We start from the raw sequence: 7,219 nt of genomic DNA, 5'->3' as shown, positions 1-7,219 counted from the left end.
GACATATGCGCTTTGAGAGCGCGCACAAACGCGCGCCTGTATGTTTATTCATCACTTTGCCTTCGTGTAAACTAATGTCTGGTTCAGTTGAATGGCCGGGAGATCCTACGGCGGTCCTCTAAAACTACCTAAAACTCATACAATAATTGACTTTACGCTGACGCTTCTTATTCCCAGACTCGGATATTTATATGATGAAAATCTATTCTTTAATAACACACGTGCGTATACAGGTGCTGGTCAACGAATTAGAATAATTTGAAATAGTGCAATCATGAAATTCTTTTAATGCATTTTTTGTGCAGAAAGCAAATCAGGTGTTCACCGCACCTGTCCTACTCGTTAGACTAATCAAAACTCGTTACCTGGAAAAAACTTTGCTCAGCTGAGCTTTCCAAAAGGCCCATTTAGGCCATTTAACTGTGACACTGTTGTTTTATTGAATTAGAATAATGGAGAAACCGTTTCATTGAATTAGAATAAATGCTCGATTTTTTGTTTTCTGTGAAGAGTGTTCACTGTGCAGTATAAAGTCAGGGTTGAGTAGAATTTCTAAGTTGTAAAATCAATCATGGGTAAGCAGCGCGACCTCTCAACCGGAATAGTGGCTCAAATTCAAGCCCTTCGCCAACAAGGCTTGACCCAAACTAAAATTGCTGAGCAGCTCGGCATCAGCCAGTCTTCCGTCTGCAAAGCTCGCAAGAAAAACTGCAGCAAGCGCACCAACTGTTCCGGCGTCCGAAAAACTTCTGCTCGCGACAACAAGCAGCTGAGAAAGATCGCAGTCAGCAACCGGTTCAAGTCCACTTCCGAGCTCACCGACTTGTGGAACAAGCAGACCGGCGCTGACGTCTCCAGATCAACCACTTACCGTCGTCTGCGCGAACTCGGCTTCAAATCTCGCGTTCCAGCAGTAAAACCGATGCTGAACAAGAAACAAATGGAGAAACGGCTGAAGTGGGCCAAAGAACACGGCGAGTGGACTGCTGAAGACTTGCAGAAAGTGGTCTTCAGTGACGAATCACGCTTCTGCATCTCCTTCGGTGACCAAGGTCCTCGTGTCTGGCGTCGTGGTGGCGAAACCTACAACCACGAGTGCGTGAAAAGATCCGTCAAGTTTCCCCAGAGCGTTATGGTCTGGGGATGCATGTCCACTCGAGGTGTAGGGAAACTCTGCTTCCTCAAGAAGACTGTCAATGCTGCCGTATATCAAGATGTTCTGGAAACGTTCCTGATTCCGACTGTTGAGGAACAGTTCGGCGAAGAAGACTTCATATTTCAACAGGATCTTGCACCGGCTCATGTGGCAAAGTCGACCAAAGATTGGTTCACTGAAAAACAGCTTGAAGTTTTGGCATGGCCGGCCAACTCGCCTGACCTCAATGTCATTGAAAACCTTTGGGCCATCGTCAAGCGGAAAATTCGCGACAGAAAGCCTACTACGCTGGACCAACTGAAGCAGAACATCGCCACTGCCTGGGAAGCTGTGAGTGCGGAAACTTGCGACAAGCTGGTCAAATCGATGCCGCGGAGACTTCAGGCAGTCATACAAGCCAAGGGGGCAGCCACAAAATACTGAGAAAGTGATGATTGTAATTATAATAAAATTTATTCTAATTCAATGAAACGGTTTCTCCATTATTCTAATTCAATAAAACAACAGTGTCACAGTTAAATGGCCTAAATGGGCCTTTTGGAAAGCTCGGCTGAGCAAATTTTTTTCCAGGTAACGAGTTCTGTGATTAGTCTAACGAGTAGGACAGGTGCGGTGAACACCTGATTTGCTTTCTGCACAAAAAATGCATTAAAAGAATTTCATGATTGCACTATTTCAAATTATTCTAATTCGTTGACCAGCACCTGTACATATACACACACACACACACACACTGGTAGGCATATATGTATAAATTATCTATAAATATATAGCGTACACACACACACACACACAATAATACTGATATCCTTAAATATATCTTTCATAGTGCATTTCCACACTTTATCTGCTAATTCACGGGCAGTGGGACGTTTTATATAGGGAAATTTAGTGTTATTCAACTACTGTATCTTATTCAAACACGGAAAACTTGTCTTTGGGTGGATTTGTGGGTGGCTCTTAAAAGAGCCGTTGTTGTTTGCGTTGTTCTAGACGAGCGTTTAACCTCCGAATCCGTAAAGAGTGCGTCCCTGGCGTTTCAGGGCGTACACCACATCCATGGCGGTGACGGTCTTTCTCTTGGCGTGCTCGGTGTAGGTGACGGCGTCTCTGATCACGTTCTCCAGGAACACTTTCAGCACACCGCGGGTCTCCTCGTAGATCAGACCGGAGATACGCTTGACGCCACCACGACGCGCAAGACGGCGGATAGCGGGCTTGGTGATGCCCTGGATGTTATCGCGAAGAACTTTGCGGTGACGCTTGGCGCCTCCTTTCCCGAGCCCCTTGCCTCCTTTTCCTCGGCCGGACATCGTTGCTGCTCTTGCTCCCTGTCGACGAGAAGAGAAAGAATGAAGTTAGAGCGGCCGGCCGGCGCCTGATATTCTACTCTACCGGACCTAGTTGAAGACAGAGAGGCGGAGCCCAGTACAAAGCAGCTGGGTGGCCCCTCGCGGTGAGGCCGTCCGCACCGCCCCCGCACGCTAGAGCGCTACAGAAAGACTGATTATAAACCGTATCTGCTTGAAAGTAATAACTGTAGATATCTTACACCAATGAATGCTGAATATTACATATTGCCAGACCGACTTTATGAAGCACTGAACCGCGTGGGACATTTGAATATTTTCCCCTCACCAAACAAACGGAGGGCAACGTACAAAAACATTTCGCTGTGTGTTTGTTCATTTGTTGGTTTTAGTAGTTGGTTTGAGTGTTGTACAAAGCCTATATTCAGCCAAAAAATAAAAAGCTTAATAAATATTGTCGTAATATATATCAATACATCATCTCTAAATCCCAGTGTTATCGCTCAAGAGACATGTAGTAGCAGTACAAACCCAAATACTCAATAAAACAAAAAGTAAATAAATCTAATAAAAATATTAATAATAATAATCCTTGAGAAATTCAACGTGTGGACCACAAAAAGGACGATTAATGTGTATCATGTACGTTTTATCAAATATAAGCCATTTTGTAAAGTGCATTCGTCAAACTAGGTGTATGTATTTACGGAGTTCATTAAACTTCTACTAATGTGTACTTCGGAAGTACTTTGAAAATTGTGCTGGGAGGTTGATTTATTTTCTAACAATCTTTCGGAATATGCTCCAATCCTTTTTTCTCACTTTACACATAAAATAATTATATCAGTTAATAATAACCCTCTTGATCCATAAGAAATGAACACTACTACACAACCATATGTGGCCCTCATAATCCAAAATCATGTAAACAAATAAAACATTACAAAAGCAGGTAGAAAGATTTGTATTCCCACTCACTCATTTACAAATCTCTGCAGTGTATTCCTTCGACCAGCAGATGGACTCCAAGCTCCACCCAAAAAACACCTCCCCTAGAATTGTCTGTCAAACCACACACAAACAGAGACAAAACAACAATTTACAAGATCAGTACATTAAACCTATTTCAATGTTACATGGAGATAGCATTAAAGAAATGTATACATATATTTAGTATGTTTTGTCAATCAAAAATACTAGGGCGGAATGAATCATGTTTTGGGTTCTATCATAGGAGCTGTGTATAATCTTTTCTTGTTCATTTTTCTATTTCTTTTCTGGTTTATATATATATATATATATATATATATATATATATATATATATATATATATATATATATATAGATATAGATTATTTTAGGTATATACATTTTATTAGAGTTATTCTTGTTATGTTTTTTTTTGGTTTATGTTTCGTATTGTCCCTTCAAATTTCCTACAACAAAAAATAACACGGCAAAAAATCCTGCTTTAACATATTTCAGGCTTAGTGGATCATCAGTGGGCAACATTTGCAAATGGAAGGGGGCAAGATCCTCTGCTCTTTATTATAAAGTTGTAGCCATATATGCGGATCGTGTTAACCAACTGAATAAAGGAATCTCATTCTATTATCTTTATATGATAATATATAAAAGACAAATGCCCTAATCAAATTGTGAATGTGATGAAAAGTACACATTTGTAGGCCATCTCTTGAAATAAACTATGGGTCAGAAACCTGTCGTAATGTAACACAATAAGCTCTAAATCACAGAGTGTTGGAACAGTCGAATAAATAACCATAATAATAATAATATTTATTAGTAGTATTAGTAGTAGTAGTAGTGAGTAAGTATGTTTCTCAGAGACAGCCTGTCTTCTCATGGATAATAATCTGCCGTGTGAAATCCAAAATGTGGCACACACGAAGCACGATTACTGTGTCTCATGCATGTTTGATCAAATATAAGCTATTTGTTAAAGTGTATTCGCCAAACTAAGTGTACTCAATTACGGAGTTCACTAAACGTCTACTAATGCGTACCTCTAAAGTACTTCATAAATGGTGCTGGGAGTAGCAAATACATTACAACTCAAATTAAATAGTTGTTAATATTTGAATTTCAATCCGTCATTCCCTCTCAGACCCGAGCCATTTCGCTCACTTCGCTACACATATAATATTGCAGTTAAAAACTCTCTTGATCCATGTGAACTAACACAATTAGACAACCATATGTGGCCCTCGTAATCCAAATTCATGTAAACAAATAAAATTTCAAAACAGGTCAAAAGATTTGTATTCTCACTCACTCATTCATAAATCTCTGCAGTGTATTCCTTCGACCAGCAGATGGACTCCAAGCTCCACCAAAAAACATCTCCCTTAGAACTGTCTGTCAAACCACACACAAACAAAGACAAAACAACAATTTACAAGATCAGTACATTAAACCTATGTCAATGTTACATGGAGATAGCATTACATAAAATTATTAATACATTTATTATGTTTAAAATGTCTTAATATTAATATCTTTTCATGCATACAAAATAAATGCTGGGACACGTTGAAGGAAGTGGTTGGAAAAGAGAAAAAAGGTAAACATCAATTATAGCATATTATGGATATACACAAGCTCACTCTCACACACACATCCACACACATATAATAATAAATACATGAACATACATATAATTTCATATCATTTCACATATATCTTTTAGTTTCTTTTTCTATGTCTTATGTGTTTTATATATATATTATTTTATGTATATACATTATAATATATTTATTTGTGTTAGTTTCATTTGTTTTCTGTTTCATTTTGTCCCTTCAAATGTACCCAAACAAAAAAGAAATAATACAACAAATGAAATGCCTTAACATATGTACTGCTTAGTGGATCACCAGTGGGCAACTTTTGCAAATGGAAGGGGGGGAAAAACATCTTGCAAGATACAACAACAACAACTACCATAATAATAATAATAATAATAATAATAATAATAATAATAATAATAATAATAATAATAATAATAATAATCATTATTATTATTATTATTATTATTATTAGTAGTAGTAGTAGTAGTAGTAGTAGTAGTAGTAGTAGTAGTAGTAGTGAGTAAGTAGGTTTCTCAGAGAAAGCCTGTCTTCTCATGGACAATAATATGCCTTGTGAAATCCAAATTGTGGAACACACGAAGCACGATTACTGTGTCTCATGTATGTTTTATCAAATAGAAAAGAGTTTTCAAGTGTATTCGTCAAACTAAGTGTACTCAATTACAGAGTTCATTAAACTTCTACTAATGTGTACCTCTAAAGTACTTCAAAAATTGTGCTGGGCTTTGTAAATAATTGACAACTCAAATAAAATATTTGTTATTATTCGAATTCATGTCAATAATTCGCACTATGCCCCAATCCTTTTCACTCACTCTACACATAAGATATTTGGTTCAGTGAAAATTTCTCCTGATCCATGTGAAATAACAGTATTAGACCACCATATGTGGCCCCCCTAATCCAAATTCATGTAAACAAATAAAACATTTCAAAACAGGTAAAAAGATTTGCTTTCTCACCCACTCATTCATAATTCTTTGCAGTGTCTGCATTCGACCAGCAGATGGGCTGCAAGCTCCACCAAAAAACAAGATCAGTACATTAAACCTATTTCAACCTTCCATAGAGATAGCATTAAATAAATAAATAACTCATATATAACTATATATATATACACAACAAATTAACATTATTCATGTTATAATTATTATTACACATATTAACACACCTTAAAATACACCTTAACAATTGGACAGAACGCCAATGACATAATTAGTAAAGATTTAATTATTTCTTAGGACTCAAGTCAAGTATACCAATGATGAAATATTTAAATGTGTCCTAAAGACTTGGTTCACTTGTCAGAGAGTAGCGGTTTAAATCTTGCCTTTAACCTTAGCTCCAAAAATGTATTTCTTTCTTCTATCCAAAATAGTTAGAAATTAAAAGCACGGCCAAAAAACATGTATTGCTTCAACGTTTAGTAACTCTTAACTTGTGTAAGCAATATTTAGCGAGCAGAATTACGCAAAATGGCGGCCATTTAAGGAAAACCAAATATCCACAAACGGTAGATTTTTAGAGAGTGGGGGAATGGACATTGCAGTTAAACTTTGCCCCGTAAAAAGATAATTTAATGCAATTACATTAATAAACTACACATCAAATTCGCTGTACCTCGTGACCTCTGACCTCTGACCTAGAGAAGGGAATGGCCGCCATTTTGTGAACCACGAAAACGTAAACAAACCCGCACGCTAAGCTAAGCTAAGCTATGCTAGCGCCTAGTTACCTATTCGGAAGCCATAGCAACCGCTCATGTAGGCGAGTTTCAACAACACTGTGGCTAAATACACTAATCACAATATAAAATACATACACAGGGGACAGAATGAACACCTACCTGCTAGTTTAGTGCAGTATATTTGGCCAATTTAATGGTACATGCTAATCGCTAATTTAGCTTCACTCACCTAGCTAGCAGCCCAGATAGCCAACAAACTAGCACTCCAGACACTCCACCCGTGGCCGGAGAATATACATATAATATATATCTTTATTATATATATATATATATATATATATATATATATATATATATATATATATATATATATATATATAGTGTGTGTGTGTGTGTGTAGAGAGAGAGAGAGAGAGAGAGAGAGAGACTAAAGTCTTAGTAGTGCCATGTACACGT

At 37.6% G+C, this 7,219-nt stretch overlaps 1 long non-coding RNA gene across 1 annotated transcript; it reads right to left on the bottom strand.

The window, feature by feature from the left end:
- Positions 1 to 2,240: 2,240 nt before the first annotated feature.
- LOC125788551 (uncharacterized) lies at positions 2,241 to 4,910 on the bottom strand. Its single transcript, XR_007429613.1, has 3 exons — positions 4,764 to 4,910; positions 3,445 to 3,528; positions 2,241 to 2,487 (listed from the first exon to the last, which is right to left on the bottom strand). It is a non-coding gene; the product is annotated as an uncharacterized LOC125788551 (long non-coding RNA).
- Between the last annotated feature and the right edge of the window lie 2,309 nt (positions 4,911 to 7,219).

Source organism: Astyanax mexicanus, unplaced genomic scaffold, assembly GCF_023375975.1.
Source record: "Astyanax mexicanus isolate ESR-SI-001 unplaced genomic scaffold, AstMex3_surface scaffold_102, whole genome shotgun sequence".
Lineage (NCBI taxonomy): Eukaryota > Metazoa > Chordata > Actinopteri > Characiformes > Acestrorhamphidae > Astyanax > Astyanax mexicanus.
Note: the sequence above shows the minus strand (reverse complement) of the source record. Positions and strands in the feature narration are given on the sequence as shown.